Source organism: Pygoscelis adeliae, unplaced genomic scaffold (assembly GCF_000699105.1).
Source record: "Pygoscelis adeliae isolate BGI_AS28 unplaced genomic scaffold, ASM69910v1 Scaffold85, whole genome shotgun sequence".
NCBI lineage: Eukaryota > Metazoa > Chordata > Aves > Sphenisciformes > Spheniscidae > Pygoscelis > Pygoscelis adeliae.
The window spans coordinates 1,308,341-1,327,304 of NW_008824900.1; positions in this window are offsets into that span (position 1 = coordinate 1,308,341).

Below are 18,964 nucleotides of genomic sequence, written 5' to 3' on the forward strand. Positions count from 1 at the left end.
CTCCGTGTTAGAGAGAAGGATGTTGTGGGGGACCGTGTCAAAGGCCTTACAGAGGTCCAGAGAGATGACATCCGTAGCCCTTCCCATGTCCACTGATGTAGTCACTCCATCATAGAAGGCCACTAGGTTGGTCAGGCAGGGCTTGCCCTTGGTGAAGGCATGCTGGCTGTCTCGAATCACCTCCCTGTCGTCCATGTGCCTTAGCATAGCTTCCAGGAGGATCTGTTCCATGATCTTCCCAGGCACAGACGTGTCTGGGTGTCATGAAAGCTGAGACTGACTGGCCTGTAGTTCCCCGGGTCTTCCTTTTTTCCCTTTTTAAAAATGGGGGTTATGTTTCCCCTTTTCCAGTCAGTGGGAACTTCACCAGACCGCCAGGACTTCTCAAATTTGATGGGTAGTGGCTTAGCAACTTCATCCGCCAGTTCCTTCAGGACCTGCGGATGGATCTCGTCGTGTCCCATGGACTTGTGCACCTTCAGGTGCCTTAGATGGTCTCAAACCCGATGTTCTCCCAAAATCAGGAAGCTCTTCATTCTCCCAGTCCCAGCCTTTGCCTTCTGTGACTTGGGTGGTGAGGCTGGAGCACTTGCCGGTAAAGACCGAGGCAAAAAAGTCATTGAGTACCTCCGCCTTCTCTGTATCCGGGGTAATGTGGCAGGCTTGGCATGTTCCTCAACTTCCAACTTAATGGGTGCTACAAAGACTTGGGATGTCTTGGCTGTTTGTGAAAGAATCCTCACCCTGAACTCCAGTTTTGCCCTGGATAACTTACCCGTCTTGACTACCTGGCAGCTCACAATTGCTCTCAGGGACTTTGTATTTAGAGAGGCACCCGCTCTGCTGTGAATTGTACATGGGAAAGGAAAAGCGGTTGTATTAGTCTTCCAGGAAAGAACTACCCACTCTCTGTGGGGAGAAACACATTCACCAGTCCACCCAGTCCTGTGGTTTTGTAGCTTCTCTATTATGTTCCAGACAGGTAACAAGCGTTCAAGGCGAATGTTTCAGGAAACAGTGCAGGAGTATACAGGATCTATGGAGTCATCAAATGCAGTCTTCTGCTACCATGAAAACCTATTAAGTACGTGTAGAAGAAAAACAGGACTATTTTTGACCACCACCACCCACCCCCTATCCCCCCAAATAGATCTCCACTTAAAAGTTTTCCCTCTGTCCAAGCAGGAGAAAAATTTTCAAGTCACTTTCCTTTCCTGAATTCATGGTTTGGGGAGAAAAAACATTACCTTATTTCCTTTCCATTCCATTCCACTTTCCACTAGGAGAAAAGATTTCTTCGTGTGTCTACTCATTCTTTTTTGTTCTTTATGAAGTTCTTGCTTTGACGCCCACCCTTTGTGGATCTGAATACTTTCTGCACCGAGCTGAGAATCCTTTGGTATCCCCAAAACCTTACGAGATACAAGCTTCTTGCAGAATCAGATGCTTATACGCACATGAGTTCCTTAGCTTTACTTTTCTGTTATAAAGCTTCATGCTAATGCTGAAAATGTACGATGACAAGGGACCTGTTTTGAATCGTTTTTTAAGTCTCAGATGATACACTGAAAATAGGCTGTACTGTACTATACGTTAGCTTGATTTATGTGAAATGTCACATATTGATGCCTTTACAGACAGTAACTTAGTGTTTCAGAGGAGTCTGCATGTTACAAAAAGGGCAGCAGGTGTTATTTAGACTAAATTGACCTTGAAATTGATTTCTTTATTTTATGACTTACTGAGGGGAGATAAATACTTTTTTTTTCCTGCAGTCTGAAACAATTTACATGGTAATAGAAGGCATAGTCAGTCAAATAAATTGCTGGAAGTAGTAGTGTTCCAAGAAAGAAAATACGGATCTTACTTGCATTGATTCTTTCTGTCCCCAGGGAGTAGCTAAGACTTTTAATACTGGGGAAAGTCTGCCAAAATTTATTTTTCCCATTAAAGGCAGAAGAATGGATCACAATGTCTGTAAGCTGACATGTACTCCAGACTTTCAGTTGGAGGGGTGGGGAGAAGGATGTGCCCCCTATAAAATTTGGGGAGTGTTTTAATGCTATTTCATGATTCCTGTAAGGGCAGATGGATGGAAGAGGAAACCATAAGAAACTTCTGGAAAGCCTGATGTGAAGACAGCACAGCTGCCCTTGATAACAGAGTAGACCTTGGTAACAGCCTGTAAATGGTTGTTGAAATTCCACCTTTGAGTACCAAGCAGAAGTAATCTCAAAATACAAATGTTCATGGAAACAAGAGACCTAAACAGTTAGACTCGATGATCTTAGAGGTATCTTCCAACCTTACTGATTCTATGATTCTATAAAAAATTACTTGGAGGAGGCACTGGTAGGAACATGAAGTATAGTTCTATAGGAGGGAGAAAATTCTTTGTTGTTGTGCTGCTGTGAATGCTGCAATGCTGAAGTGACATTAATTCCATTTCTTGTCGACTCCAAGACAAGGGCATAGTTAAATGATTTCAGTGGTGTAATACTTTACATAACCTGAGCATACATGAGATATTATTATGACATATTACCTATCCCGAAAACAAGTGTGAATGCAACTCCACAAAAACAATTTTTTGTTTGTTTTAAATATGGAAATAGTGTATAGGAAAATGTCTTATATATGAAAATCATTATGATCATCTGGGGGCTGGGAGTAGAGAATTAATCTCTCTTGTCTATTGGAAAGCTGCACCTGAATGCTATTATTGCAGCTGTAGTGAATGAATTATTATTTCAATCTTTGTAATACAAGAGGAGGAGATTGGTGTTGGCAGATACCAGTCTGTCCAGGCCAGGCTTCTGGCACTACTGGGGAAGGGACTTGGGCTCTTGCTAACAGGCTTAGATTAGTTTGGACTATTGTCAGAATTCTCTGTCCACCTAAAAATAACCTTTGCCTGAGGAGCTTTGCTAATTTTGCTTTTATTTTCTGGCTTAATGTGCCCTGGATTATCACAGGTGGCAAGCGTGTTATTAATATGGAGCACATAACAAGCTTTCCAAGTAGGTATCCTGTCTGCAATGTTGGTCCAAAGCTGTTTATTAATTTGTTACTGGTTCACAGAGCTGTGCAATGCTTGGAAATGGGGGGGAAGTATATTTGCAAAATACCTGTTTAAAATGTCATATTTATTTGGAACTCAGGGTATTGTCTTCTGGAAAAGAGAGAGTTGTGTAGAATAAAAACTGCTGTCTCTTTGTATGTCTGCCAGCCTGCTTCTCCTAGAGAGTTTCCCGAGAGCAACACCCCTGCAAAGCGGTTAGCTTGTGGGGTTTGAATTCTTACAGTGCCCTTTACAAGTGCTGTGAAACTATGATCTAAGGTCAGCGATGCATCCTACTGCATGATAGCTCTATAACAAGAAAGAATGCTAATTAGAAGACAGAGTGGGAGGTAATGGGCATTGAATACCAATATTTGAACTTACATTCTACTGCATCTCTATGTATGTTCTGCTTGTATGATGTGCATAGTAAAGCAGAAATAGTAAAATTGGTATGGGGTGGCTGAGCTGTGGGTGGTGGCAATAAGATATAGTAGCTAAGGTGAAAGCGGGTGAGTGAAATGAGTAAACATGAAAACCTGAAAAGGTAGAAAACACACAGCTTATCAGTGATACAGCAGTAAGTAAAGATGTGGAAGTGCTATTAAATTATGCAGAGGCTAGAAAACAGAACAGATGATTAGGTTGGTGTTTTTGTTTGATGTCAGTCTCAAAGCTTGCAGTTTCTCATAGCGGACAAGTGACTGCTTTCCTTTGTGGGAAACAGATGCAATTGGAGTGTAGGAATTTGTCTATTGGCCGATTTTGATGGTAGTTTGGCATCTATATATGTCTCGTAAAGTCTGTTTCTTGGCATTTCCTATGAAGAAGTCAATGTATACAATGGCTAGGTTGAACAGAGAACAACTGGTATTCCTATTTCTACTTTTCAGGAACTAGTATGCTAAGTGGATGCTCACTGCATAAGAAGGTCCTCTTGTGACTTAACTTGTAACACATGGAGGAAAAGTTAAAAATAATGAGAATATTTTTCATACCACTAAAGACATTAATTTTTGTAGCCCATAATTTTTTTTCATGTGTCAGTGGTAAATGTAATATGTTTCCAGCTGCTGTGTTTCTGCAATAGCTGTCTTTTGAGGTAGTTTACAGATATTAAGCTGCTTTTTAGGTGAGAAAGTGGTATAGTCCTCCACATGTTAATGGGTAAACTGGGATGCAGAGGAGTGAAATGCTGAAAGGTCATGCAGTGAAGTACCAGAGAATAACTATCAACTCCCTGAAATATGTTCTATCTACTGGATCATAGCACATCTCCTATAAATAAAAGATCTAGAAGCTTAATATCTGGAGGCATACTTGAAAATAATAATAATAATTATTATTTAAAGGAGTTCACAGCAGTTACTGTCTGCTGTCTGCCGTCTGCCAGACATGCCTCAATTTCAGCTTATCAGACTTTCATTCCCAAACATTAGGAGGAACTGCGTAGCTTCACTTTGACATGCAAATCTGATCTTTTTGACAGGAAAGGCAAGGCAACAGGAGGCTAGCCCTGGGAGACCTTTTCAAAATATAAATATGAATTTCCTGGCTGTATTCATTAGGGAAGAGGCAAAAATTTAACATGCCAACTACTTTCTAATATATCCTTCTAAAAATAGTTCTGTTCTAATTACTGACTTGAGTCTTGCAATGTGTTTGTATTTAGATACTGTGGCACTTCTATCACCTATTTTAAGACCTCTCTAAGTCTTTGTTTCTCTATTGTATTAATAATGGCGTAGTCAGCTTATTCTCACGCTGTCTGTACTCCAGTAATATTCCCCCGCCCCTCCCATTCTGGTTTCTCCAGCTGTAACTGCAAAGCCTTCAGATGTGTCCAAGCCCCAAACTGCCTCGTGTCCAGACTTGTGGAATGCCAGGTTGGATGTAGGAGAAGCTTCAGGAGAGAGAGAAAACTAGGGATTTTACGTTGCTTTAGGGTGGATCCAAATGCAGACATTTCTGCAAAGGGCAGCACAGCCACGAGCCTGCCCGCTGAGCGTGCCAGCATAGCCATGAACCTGCCTGCCCGCGCAGCCTACGCTACAGCGGTTTGCAACACTATATGGCTGTTGCCAATCAGGCAAATAAACCAGGGCCCTTCTAATGGAATATAGAGTCATTTCTCATAAGATACCAAGAGAATTTTGGGTGGCTGAGGAACTGTCATCCAAACTTCTATGGCAAGGTTGTGCAGACCTAGTTCAGGAAGTGTACTGCGCTTCTTCCCCGAGCTTCTGAAAGGCAGTGGCTTTATCATCATCCTGTCCTTCCCACCCACTCTTCTAAAACAGGGATAAGGATACTAGCCTTCTTGGGGATCATTATAGTAAAACCAAAAAAGTGTGTAACTTAGTAAAGAGGATCTGATGCATAAGATGAATGGCAATGAAAATCTTGTAATCAAATGTTTTACTAATGGCTCCTCTGAGCCTAATTATAGTGGTGCTCAATGGTCTTTATTCTTGTTATGTAAAGTGGAAACTATTCTGTTTAATCTGTTTTTTTGTTTTGTTTTGTCTCTGTCTTTTCAGGACATCTTTTCTGATGTTATGACTCTGGTTTCCAGTGCCAAGAGCAGTCCTCAAGGTCCAGTAAGTAGAAGCATTTTGCCGAATAGATTAGATTCTGTAACTGAGTTTAGATCTTCTTTTAAATTGCTTCAGTCATCGATCTCTGGAACCAGTCTTACCTGTGACACCTTGCTGCTTTTGAAGTGCCTATACTTGAATATGCTTAAATGTTCTTTAATACTGAAATATATAGTATAGCAAAGATCTGTCTTACCAAACTGAATAAAACTGATTAGTGTCATTGCAGTGTAAGTTCATTAACAGCCCGGTGAATCTATCATGTGTGCTACTACCTGTATCCTATCAGCATACAGACTTGGCTTCAGGTTGTGTCTCGCTGCTACGCAGAGGAAGATAGTGTTTGAGTCAATTGTAGGGTGGGGCACAACTGCAAGCCCCCCTGCCATTCCCTTCTGTAATGAAGTCCCCAACTGGGGGTAGATACAGAAAAAGAAAACAAACGCGCGGACAAGTTCAGGGGCATGCAAGACCAAAATGTTCACAAGAGTAATGCCACTGTTTGCTTGAAAACTGAGCAGGACCGGACCAAAAGGAGCTACCTTATATTGGCTTAAAGGAGAGAAATAGGTAGTCTCTCTAGCCTGTCCTGCACCTAATCCTCTGCATTTTCCATATAGTATTATCACTTGGCAGGAAATAGCTGTACCATAAAATAAGTTTATGCTAAGGTGTTATAGGCCTGATTTTCAAAGGTGCTGATGATATTCAACTCTGTTTGATGTCACTGAGAGTTCATAATTCGTTGCAGTCAAGTCCCTTTAATCTTTTTTTGTCTCTCTAAAACACTAATATCATGCCATAGGGCCTCTTCAGGTGCCTCTGGCTGGATGATGCCAGTAATTGACATTTACTTTGCTTTATGCACATTTGGGGTTTTGGGTTTTTGTGGGTTTTTTTTTTTCTGGTCTAATTATTAAATTAGATCCCCCTCAGACTTGAGGTTGTAGGAGTGTGGATTTATGTCAGAAAAAGGAAATACACAATATTTCAAGTATTTTGCAAACCCTTTTTTCCTGTTTGCAGGCATGATTAATGCAATTTTAAACATGAACCTTAAACATCAAAAGTTCTTTGAAAGGAGGAGGTGGTTGCACTTTTTCCAAATTAACACTGTCTTTCAGTGTGAAATCACGGCCTCTTGAAACTGCTTAGGCACATTAATGTAAATATATTAAAAAAAATTGAAAAATCAAAATATATACAAAAGACTTTTAATTTCTGTTGTTGATGATTTGATAGAATACTTTTTTACCCCATATACTAAGTTTTGGAAGAATATCTTCTTTCAATAATTCTTTCTGCACTGACACTGATACTTCCTTCCCATTAGAACAGCTTTTGAAAGCTTTACTAGCTACTGAAAAGCTGCAGCCTTTCTGTTAGTTTGTTAAAAGTTAACTTGTAAAATAATGTTGTGAGAGGTGAAGGCTTGTTTTTAGAAACTTGTATTTGTGCTTCATATATTTGCATTGAAATTAGGTTTGTATTGGTTAAAAATGAATGTTTTGAAGAATGATGTAGTGTTTTTTTGGCTTGAATGTATTTTCTAAAATAGAAAATGGTCTGCTCCAAGTGCAGAACAAGTTTCTATAAACACCTGTCATTTTATATTGAAAAGCTCCCTCTTCCCCTCAAAAAAAAAAGAGGGAGGGGGGAAGGGGAGGGATGGGGGCTTTACAGGATTTGTTGGCTAAACTTAACCTGGAAGTTCTGATGACTTTTTTTTTTTATGATTGAATCCTTTGCTGTTGCCTGTAAGAAAGTGTCCTCAAACTTCAAAGTACTACCTGAAAAACAGGATTTTGCTTGTCTTGCTTGAGCCTCAGTAACTTATGACCTTTAATTATTGCTTTTTTTGCTTATTTTTGGGAGACGGGAAGAGTTATTAAGACAAGTTTAGCAGTGTATTTTGATCATCTGAAGAGGGTTGTGATGGGAAGAGAGCGAGCTTTCATGTTTTCCATGATGTTTCTGATGCCATGCAACCATGGCATAAAAAATGAGTTAAGAGTTGAGCTTATTTCTCTTGAAATTACACTGTCTCTGTTGTTGCTTGGAAAATTGTTTGTTGTGATGGATGAGGAGGAGTACATAGATTTTTCAAATGTGTTGCCAGATCATTGCTTATAGAACAATCTGGTAATAAAAGGAGAGTTGACAGATGAGAATTCAAATGGTTCCGATAATGAATTATTGAATAATGCTCCAGTTCCAGAGCCTGCAAGGCTTATTTCCAGGGTTTTTTTTTAATAATTGTTGGCTGCTTTTTGTGCTCTTAGTGACAGATCCTATATGAAAGTCTAATGCAGCTGAAACTCATAGACTGAATTTACTTCCATGTTATATACAATTGAGACTTAATTGAAATGGCTGGAGTGAGTGATATAAAACTACAGTGGTAACTCAGTGGTGAATCAGATGTATCAAATTTCATGTTTCTTGATAGGTATAGCTGCTTAATAGATTGTTTGTTAAATAATGCAAGATGTTTTCATTAAGCTGAGTGATTGTGCCTTTTAAAACCTTTCTTTTGTTCTTAAATCTCATCAGGCAATCAGTTACACCTGTGGAGCTAAGAAAATCTAACTGAAGAAATGAGTGTTGGGAAGCTTTAGGAAGTTGTCAAACTACTAGCTGCCAGAATCTGGAGGGCTATACTTAGGCTAGGGTTCTGCCATTTTTGTCCCTTTTTTTAGAGCTTCCTCTGAGTGCTGTACTCTTCTTCTATCTGTGGTTTCATACTCTTCTCCTAGGCTACCTTAAAATCTCATACCTGCTTATTTAAAGGTTTACATTTCCTAAAATGGCTTTGCCTTTTCCTCAGTCTCCATTTCTCAAATTCTTGTCTATATATTGATATTTGATAACAAAGAGCACGTACTGTTTTTAATCAAGAGATGTTGACAAAAGGTGCGGGGAGTAAAATTCAGGGTAATTCAGTAGGGACAGTAATGATTTTTGCTGAGAAATAAGATTGCTGCAAGAATTGCTGCCTGTGATCTGAATAGAAATGTGTTAGCTACCTGAAATTACTTTATCTCTACTGCTGTTTCAGAGATATCTATTAGCTGGAGATAATGGCTTGCAAAAAAAAGTGGATTTCTTTAAATTTGAGATTTCTATTGAATTGAATGTATCTTAGCACCAGCATTCCTTAAAAAAAAAAAAACAACAAACAACCAAACAAAAAAACCCCACCACCAAACAAAACAAAAAACAAACCTGTCGCTACCAGGGATGATAACAGAATTGAAAGAAAAAACACCTCCTCCCTAAGCATCATCACCGAGCATTTGGATAATATGTTGGGGGGGAGGGGAGAGTCTTTTGCGCGGGGGAAAAGGGAAAATACATTGTACAGCTGTCTCAAATGATACTGTAGAACTGATCTAATTTCAGAGAATTAAAAGATCTGGGGAAAATCCTGAGACTTTCTTGTTTAAAATTTTCAACCTAATCTATGGAACTGCTACAAAATATAGGAAAAATCTTCACAGCTCTATCATGTGGATCTGAGTGTATTTTATGGATTTCACTGTATGTGAACTAAATTCAGAATGAGGTCAAAATTTTACCTGAGATGCCTAAAGTGGGAAGATTTTTGTCAAGTTTTACATCACAAGGTCTGGCTGCTTTTGAGTATCCAGGCACATGGAATCTGTTGGTGTGTTAATCCACAGCAGATAGGAGAAGTCAGAAGCTGTTAAAGAACCTTGACTTTTATTCCTTACATCTTCATTTGTTTACAGTGTTATTGCTTGTTATTATTGCACGTGGCGGTGGTTTTTTTTAATCTCATCAGATGAGTTGGCCCAATGGCTGGAGGTGCAGTCCTTGTTAACTGGAAATAGTATCCTTGAAAATACTCTAACGTAATTTAGATGATGAGATAGCATTACTATCATAGGTTGTATAGAGAAAAACCTCACGTTATAAAAATTATTTAGTGATAAATGACATGAAGACAAATCAGTTATTCTTACATTCTTAGTATTCAAACTCCTGTAATATATTGATACCCTTTTCCATCAGGTTATGACTTGTGTGTTCTTATTAGAGTAGGTGCATACCTTGCTGAATTTTTGTTATTGGGGTTAGACTTGTCTAGAGTGGTAATGATGTGGATGCCTACAAGGTTGTAGCTATTTTATTATTATTAGAAAAGTTGATCTCTAGGATAAGTTGAGAGGTTGACGTCTTGATTTTTCATTGTATTAAAATACAATTTGTTGTCGGCTTGGCTGGCAGTAGAGATGATACTAAGCAATGTCTTGTTCTCTTAGCAGCCTTTCTTCCTTTCACTATCAGAAGTTCTTCTGCTTCTGTGCTTTAGCCAAGGAGCTAAAAGTCAGTCTAAATAAAATACAAATAAGCAATTTCCAATAGCTGGAAATTCAAATGCTAACAAGAATTGTGAATAGAGCACACTGCTGAAATGCCAGGTAAAGTCTGGTATAAGATCCTTGTTTTTGAACATTCATGGTTTTGGTGTGGAAAGAAAAGCTGGGGTTAGTAGCTCACTACATAGAGGGAACACACATCCAATGAAGAGGACATTTATGAATAGACAGAGTGTCTATGTAAGTTGTTCTTTGCGTTGTTACTCATTAAAGATAAGGCAAAATGATGTTTGAAGGCTCTCGATCAAGTTTGATCTCACACCTCTTCTATTTGGAAGATTAAGGAAGCCACCCTAGGGGCTAAATGAACTGAAACAAGGTTCTTTTAAAAAGGAATTGCAGAATAAGAAAAGGAGAAAAAAAAAAAGCCTTTGCTGCTGTTAGTAATATTCAATTTTTGGTAGGTCTAGATACTGGAATTTAAGAGATTTTCAGGAGGGAGTTTGTGAGCATACTCACAATCTAAGAATAAGCAAACAGAGATTAAGAAAAAGAAGGAAAAGGCTGTGTCTGCATGAAAGTTATATAGAAGCTGTGTAGAAGTTGATGTCTTTCACTGCTAGCAGTATTAAATTGTTTGTGGGGCGGAGTATGATCCTACAGATGGAATGCAAGTGACTGTAATAAATAGGGTATAATATACATTTCATAGACCAGTTCTGTAAATCTCTACTTATATAACTTCGAGTGAAACCCGAGGGAATGTGATAATTTTGCCCAGCTTTTCCTTTGGATCTTTTCCTTTTGCTTGGTTTTCAGTCAGGAGTTGCAAAAATGTGCTGCTAGAAAACAAATGAATAAAATTATTAATTTGCATAAATATTTGCAGAAGCAAGATTCTAACTGTTGTATAGCTGCCCATCAAGCAAATTCTATTTAGCTGTGTTACCAGAACTGCATACTGTTCATTTTGATGGTTTTTATCATTATCTGAGGCAAATAAATCAATGCATCATGAACATTAAAAATATTTATAGTTCAGTTAATATTTTCTTTGGTTTTCTTTTGTATTCTGTTCATATTAACAATGTTTGTAAATATCAAAACCCAGAATTTAAAAAAAAAAAAAACAACCAAAACCCAAACAACAAACGAAAAACCAGAAAACATGCTTCTAAAAGCCATCAATAAAAACCATTGAGAACTCCTATGGAAGGGAAATATAAATTAGAAAAAAACCAAACCAACCGAACCCCGCTTCCCCCCACACCCTACAAAGGCCCCTTTTAACTCTCCTTAATAGTTCTGCTATCACTTACAACACATTGCAATGCATATATGAAAGAGCCAACTTATGAATATTAATTTTCTGCCCTTTTTGAGGTAACTTCCAGGAGGATAGCATGTATTGCATAATAGTAAAAACAGGATTTTAGGAATTACAGTAAACTTGAAATCTCACAGGCCACTTTCTGTTTAGTATTTCCTGTCACGGGGAATGACAGTGGTGGTGGTGAACTCTGAGATTTGAAGTGTGATGACAAGATGCCATCTAGTGACAATTTGTAGGAAACTGTAGTTCATAATCTGTATTTACGGAAATGTTTTCTCCTCTTTTTAAGGACTCAAAGATTGTACTTCAGAGTAGAAATTCTACCATCATTGTGTTACTCAGAAGTTGTTTTTACTGGAAAAATGTTTTCCACTTCTGCTATATCAAATGCGGGACACTGGTGGTCAATTCCTTTGCTTTCTGTACTTGCTTCTAGTTTTGCTTTGCAAAGGCAAGTACTACCACTGCGGCTGTTTCCAAATCACCTAGTCTCTCTGGTAAGCATAAAATGTGTTTCTGGGTGAATTTGGTGCAGTAGTATTTCAGCAGTTCTACTGTTACCTGGCAGAGAATATATATAATAATGGTAGGAAAGAAGCTATTTTGAATATAGAACATGTTAATTTTGTTCTCTTAAAAAAAAAAAAAGATTGATTTAAACTTGTGAGTATTTGCATATTTTTTCTGTTCTTTATTGGAAGAAAAAATTTTTACTTAGTTGCTGCTTAGAAATATTAGGTACGTAAAATGACTGTTTTATTGTTTGGCAGGACAGTTGTTATCTCTTGCTGGGAAAGCACCGATTTGACAGAGATTGAAATTAGGTATGTGCTCTTTAAGTAATACACTATGTTGAATGGTATGTGTCTTTTGCTGGTAATAGGCTTCTGGTTTCCCTGGAGAGCGCCAGATTTGGTCTGGAAGAGTGCTGTCTTACTGCACTCTGGGAAAATCATGTCTGATCCAGTTTCATTTTGTTCCAGAAGTAATCTTTATAGCAGGTTACCTGGCAGTGCGCAGTGAACACTGTCCTCTCGGCCCTATCAGCATGAGTGCGTGAGGAAGATTTCCATGTCTCTATCAATGTCAAATGCTACCAAGTTTTACGGGATCTAATTTTGACATCTTAGATTTAAAGTCAACAAAGTCCGGAACGCATCCTCTACCTCTCTGTGAAACTGTCTGTATCGCCATCTTACTTAAAAGAAAACAGAATGTTCTTATACTAACTATGCTTCTCAAAACGAGTGACTGTTTACAAAAGGTGAGATAACTGAAGAAGTGGTTTCATAACTGTCCTCATATTGCAGACTTCTTGGAGATATTCTTAACCTGAAGCATGTGAACAGTCCATGTGAGAGATTAAAGCGTTTCATAGTAGGCCAACATTTTAGCTGTAAGTAATCTCTCAGACCCAGAATAAAGATTTGCGGTGTACCTGTTTGAATAGACACATAAAATATGTTTTCGCGTGTAAATGAGTTTATAAACACAAATTAAAACTATTTAATTTGCAATTACCATATTTGGAGATTCTGGCAGTCTGAATGTATTTATGTTAAAGACCAAATGGCTGAAAACACTGTGTTAATCTTATTATTTGTAAGGGAAGACACTTGCTTCTTGATTTCTTTTAAAAATATTGATCCTCTCTTCCCCTGACTGTTCATGTAGTTTCATGGGAGCTATGAAAGAAGCGTGTATGTTGAGAGATAGATTTGTTTCTGAGGAAATAGCTAAATATCCATTTAATGCTGAAGAGTATTAAAAAGAAGACAAAGAAATAAGCTTCCAAAAGCAATCTTGCGGTATTGACATTTTTTTAAAAAAGGAAGGGTTTATGAAAGTAATTGAAGCAATTGTAAATTCTGCATGTTGCTCATCAGTGTTTTCCAATTTACATCCTAAGAAAACTACCAGTAATTTCCTGCCTAAATAAGATAGAAAGTGCTGTTAAGAGCATGACAATGGTTATACTTGGTGAGACTATCCTGCAGGATATTTTATTCTAATATGGCCAGTAATGAGTATTATGAACCTATAAGAACAAGCATATGTGCCATAATCTTTAATATGTTCCTAAATTTCTCCAAGCTACGATATATTAGATATAATGGCTTGTGAAGGAATTCTATATTTTTGCCTTTAACCTGTAAGAAACATTTTTCCTAAGATTTTTCTCTAAACAGTTTTTGAACCTGCCCATCTTTTTGGCATCCGCAGTATCTTTAATTCTGTCTTTTGATCATTCAGTTCCTGGGGCTTCTGCCTACTTGGGGAATATACACAAGTTTTCCAAGTTGCTACTGTTTTATTTTAAATTTATAAATAACATGGGAAGAAATCTGCTGATTCTTCAAATTTGTACATATTTGTACACAAAAAGTCATGGTACAATAATTCAGAATCACAGTATGTATCTAAGTATCTGTTGTATGCCATGTGATTTTTTGATTATTTAAAAGCCACGGAAAAATCTCACATGAGTAAGCTTGCCAGTTTAATGTTTACAGTGAGTTACAGCTGTTACTAATGCCAAATATTGTCAGAGTAAACTGTGGGCTTGATTAAACATTTCTATAATGATGTTATCAAGGCCTCAAACATCTGAAATACGGTAAACAAATGTGCGAAAGTACCAGTAAAGAGGAAAGTAAAACTGTGAGGCCCAAAATGGATGTGCCAGAGTGTGGGTGTTTGTTATTCAGTCTCCATTTATAAAACACTTCATGAGTGTAGCAATAAAATGCGAGTCACTGGAATGAATGCAAGAAACTAGGACTTAAAAGACTGGAATCTGATCCATAAACACCCTAATAGCAGCAATGAATGGGGGAGTTCTTTTCCAGTATCTCTGAGAAAGCTTAAAATACCAGTTTTGAATGTAATATTGCTGGAAAATTCGTTGCCTACAATTAAGCCATAGATCTAAAATTGAAATTAATATTTAAAAAAAGATCTAGTGAAACAACAATGATTAACAAAGAATTTTAAAAAAAAAGTGTTGTACACCAGTGAAATGAGACTCAATACCAGAAGCAGAATTACCCACGTAGAGAAGTAATGTGTCTTGATAAGACAGGCTTACATTGAATGCAGCCTACAAAGCGAGCAGCGTTTTAGGTCTGAATCACAGAGATGAAAGTTTTGAGGAAAAAAGCATCAGTGTAGAAGAAAAATACTTAGGGAGAAAAAAATGACAACCTATTGCCACACAATTAAAGATCTTTTCTGTTTGCCTCCAGTGAGAGAGAGAGAGAGATATCTATGGTGTTGAAAATCTGTTCTAATATTTATAATGCCTGTTTCCTCATTAAATGAATTAATTCCTATGGAATTCTGGGATAAATAATAAATATTGAATTGAACTCCTGTTAGCATCATATACTGTGGCTAATCTTACCCCTTGGCTCATTGATTGAGTGCGGGTGTAAAAGTTAATTAAAGGTAACTAAAGTCAAATTATCTTTTTAAGCTTGAAAAACAAGTTTTTCCTCTTTCAGTCAAATTATACTGCTTTCATTTTTAATTTTTTTCATAGGTAAAGTAGAATTGGTATTTTAAAATTAGCCTTTTTATTTACCAATAAAATTATTATAGTTGTTTACTCTAGTTGGGGGGGGAAGTTAATACTTTGACAAGACTGTCTTGAAAGGTACTACCGAAAAAGCAAACATCTTCAGTTTCTGATAAATCCTGTTTTCTGGATAAAAAGGTTCTGCTGTTTCAAATCAAACTCCATGCAGGAATACACTGTTTAGACCACTGTATTTAAAGGCAGAACGTCAGATGACTCATTTGCTAGCTGTATCTTTTGGAGTACGTTTTTTATTCTGTTGAATTTTTATGCATATAAAATAAAATTATGGACAGAAAAGAACTCACCAGATAACAATATGATGAGATTGTTTCTCCTAATATTGAAGTTTAAGTGAGTCTATTTTTGCTCTTCCTCTTGTAGAGCAGCTAACAAACAGCATCCTGATCCACCTAGACAGTATTTTCACCACAGGCTGTGAAACGGCTGCAGAACTGCAATGGGGCTGGGGGGGTTGCAGCTTGGCAAGACATTTTAACTTTGAGAGATTGCATTGTGAATCTTCACCCAATGACAGATGACACAAACATTCACAATACGATAAGTTAGCACTTAAATCACAGAATTTCTGTAGGCACCGAAAATTTCTAATGATGCCTCTCTAGCTTCTTTTCAAGAGAACTGCTTTATATGCTCTCTGCAGAGCTACGGGACTTCTATTTGCTACAGTCCAAGATCAACGACAGAAGCTCAGTCTAGCAGTATTGGTAATGTCTTACTGCAGAGGGTGAAATTTCACTGCCTTAAGTGTGTCTTAATCATTGGGAGTAAATATTTAAATATATTATGAAGAGTAGAAGCCACAGTTTTGTATACATACCTGTGTGTGTGTGTGAAATCACCCTTTTGTGTGTGATTTCAGTGAATAACCCTGACAGCAGAAGCTAATTTATATGAAGTATTCCTAAAAGATGCATTTGTAGCCTTCAGGTGTTATGTCCATAATATCTTAGAAATATTTTAAAATTACACTGTGTGCTTGCTATTAATGTTAATTTTAGGAGTCTCTATCTTTTTTCCTGTGTCCTAAATATGTCTTTGTGAATTCCTTTGGCCCTGAACTGACATATCTCTTTTTCTCAGTTAAGAGTACATTTATTCAGTTGAAAGAACTGGGACAGAACCATTGTCACATACATATCTCCTATATTCTGTGATTAAAAACTTGAGTGGCAGTCAGGCATGTTTGAACATACTCTGTGCTAGGATGTAGCCAGTGGCCTTTTAATCCTGTATACAAATAAGGCAGCCTTTGTATGCCATAGGGAAAATACAACAGAAAAAGTAATTCGAAGCTATGCGACTGTGCTATGTGCAAGTGCAGCCAGTGTTCTTTTGTTTTTGAAAATACTGTATTACATTGTTATGGACCTTTTCAAAATTTTATTAAAACTATACAAGGAACTGTCATGGCTCACACTGAAGTGATTGGTAATTGCAAAAAGTGGCTGTGATAGGTGATTTTTGTGGTATTTGTGGTAATTGGTAATAAAATAGAGAAATTTAGAGGATGAAGTCTCGTGTCCTTGTGTATTGTGGAATCCTATGAGGCCATGGTTGCCATTTCTATACACCTGCAGTAACTCTTTAGGTTGTGACAGTAGATTACAAAAAGCAAATGTATTCTTTATGACAAAACCATTAAATGACTGTGTAGTCTCGGATGTGTTTACATGGCAGTATTCTGTCCACTGGAGCCATTGATACACAGGAAAACAGCATTTTTTCTCTTCACTAATGTTCATATAACATGAATAGTATTTTTGTATGAATGAAAAGGCCTGTTCAACATTTTCTCTCTCTAAAAGACTTAGCAAAGGCCTAAGATATGTCCAGCTTGCTTTAGGTTCATTGTCTTCATTAAGTGTTCTTGTGACTTTTTTTTCCTACCTAGGATTCTGCCTTTTTGAATGTTTCTCCTTTCCTCGAAGGAACGTGTTAGTAAGTACTTTTTGAATAAAACTAAACAGATGAGTAAGTTTTGGCTTAGTTCATTATACAATATAAGGCAGCTTTCCATGCTTGTATTTTTTTTTCCCCTTTAGAAGTAAGTTGGAAGTAATTTTACTTTTCATAGTAAAAGGTATAAGGGCCCTTGAGCCAAACTAACAGCAAAATCTGCTGAGGGCGTGCCCTTACGCAGCTGCTTTTAATATGCGAGTCCCAGGGTTCTGGATTTACCCATGTAATGTGTTAATGCATATGTATTTGATCTTCCAGCAGGAGCTCTAGACCTGCAGCCATCCGAGTCGTTCTGCTTGCTAATCAGAATACAGTATCAGTATTTTCTGCAAATCCTCATATTATCTGTGTGTTATTAGCAGTTTCTGAGCTAGTGCGCAACTAATGTCACGGTGAATCTGATTTCTGTGTGATGTTTTGACTAAGCCACACACGGTGTAGCAGATGGTATGCTGCTCTGCAGTACAGAAGTCCAAAAGATAGTGTTTGCCAGAATTATCACAGGTCACTCTGAAAAGTTGTCCAGAGTGAGAGAAGAGAGCGGAATTAATTTATTGCCTTTGTTTAGGAAGCTGGCCAAAATATAAAAAAATGAGGTAAAATACCCTATTACCAACTGTGTATATATTGTAAGACAAAACCCACTGCACAAGATTGCCAATCAATCGATGGTAGGAGCTCCCTATCTAGAGGTAACTGGAAGTCTACATAGCACATCTTCCTAAAGGAATAGAATAAATGGAAAGCAGGTAGAAACTGATTAGCAAAGCCAATGGCATGATTTAGGTTTTTGAAAAGGGAAAAAACGTTACGGCTTGTAAGATGCCTGTGAAGGCAGTTAAATTCCCATGTTTCCTTTTCAAATGTGAGCTGTAGACAGAGAAGGTTTGGTCATCGATACTGGGTTATCAAAGACTGCTTGGTTTGGCTGATACGGTTTCAAAAGTCTTATCTGCATGTACAACCCAATATAACCAAAAAAAAAAGCAAGAAAACGTTTAACTGTTACAAAGGCCTAGATCTTATGCACTGTCAAAACAAGGAAATTTCTATTCTAACTTCTTCCCATTGTGAAGAATAAACTGAAAGTGAATAGTATAAATTAAGTATAACTACAGAGGTCCTGTTCTCATATACTGGTGCTCTTTCATCTGATTCCCTCTGCCTGTGATTTTTTTAGTACAGAATTATCTGAGGACTTTATTTTTTTTAACTCCTGAATTATCTGAGGAACTACTTTTAAAAGGAAGTGGGTTACCTGAAGTTCAAGTTCTGTGTGTGAAGCATCGTTTCCCACTTCAGCTGTAACAGAGGATCTCTGTGCTATCATGCAATCTTTGTGGACAAAACCTTTTAAGCTTCCTTTTTTTCCCCAGGATTGGACAGGGGAACTCGGGTTTCGCAAAGAAAAATGTTTACCTATTCCATGCTGTTAGAGTAGGTTTTTTGTCTATTCAACCCCATGGTAGGCTGTGCGTTGTAGTCTTGTAGAACGTACTCTCCAGAATGAACATCTCTGAAATGCCCAGTAATTATAGAAAAATCCTGGAATTTGACCTTGACTTCTTACAGTATGACTTGATTTTACCAGTTCCTGGTTAGCTGTATTAGCAGGTTGGCATAATTTCTACAGGCAAATTTGCTGTCCCACTGTTGATAAAGGAAGCTGCTATCCCTTTAGTTAACGTGTTCTCCCCAGGGACTATTATGGTGTCAACAGCATTTTGAAAAATTGCTGCAGAACTAATAAGGACAGGGAAGTATGCTCATGCACATTTCATTCATGTACTTTTCTTTTGTCCCTTTTTTACTTATCCTGTAGTCCTTTCAGGCTTGTCTAAGCCACTTAAAGAAGAAAAGCACTCGAAGATTTACTTTCAGTGGTATTTCTCTTGCCTTGTTTTGTTTAGGAATACCTGTTCAAGGCAGGATTAATTGGAATGGAGGATTGAAGATTTTTGTCTCTTGAATTGTAAGAACTTGTACCTGATGATTTTATAGAGCATTTATTTCTGTATGTTGGGTAATGTCTTAATGCTAGGTGCTATCAGTACAGCCAACCATACTGTC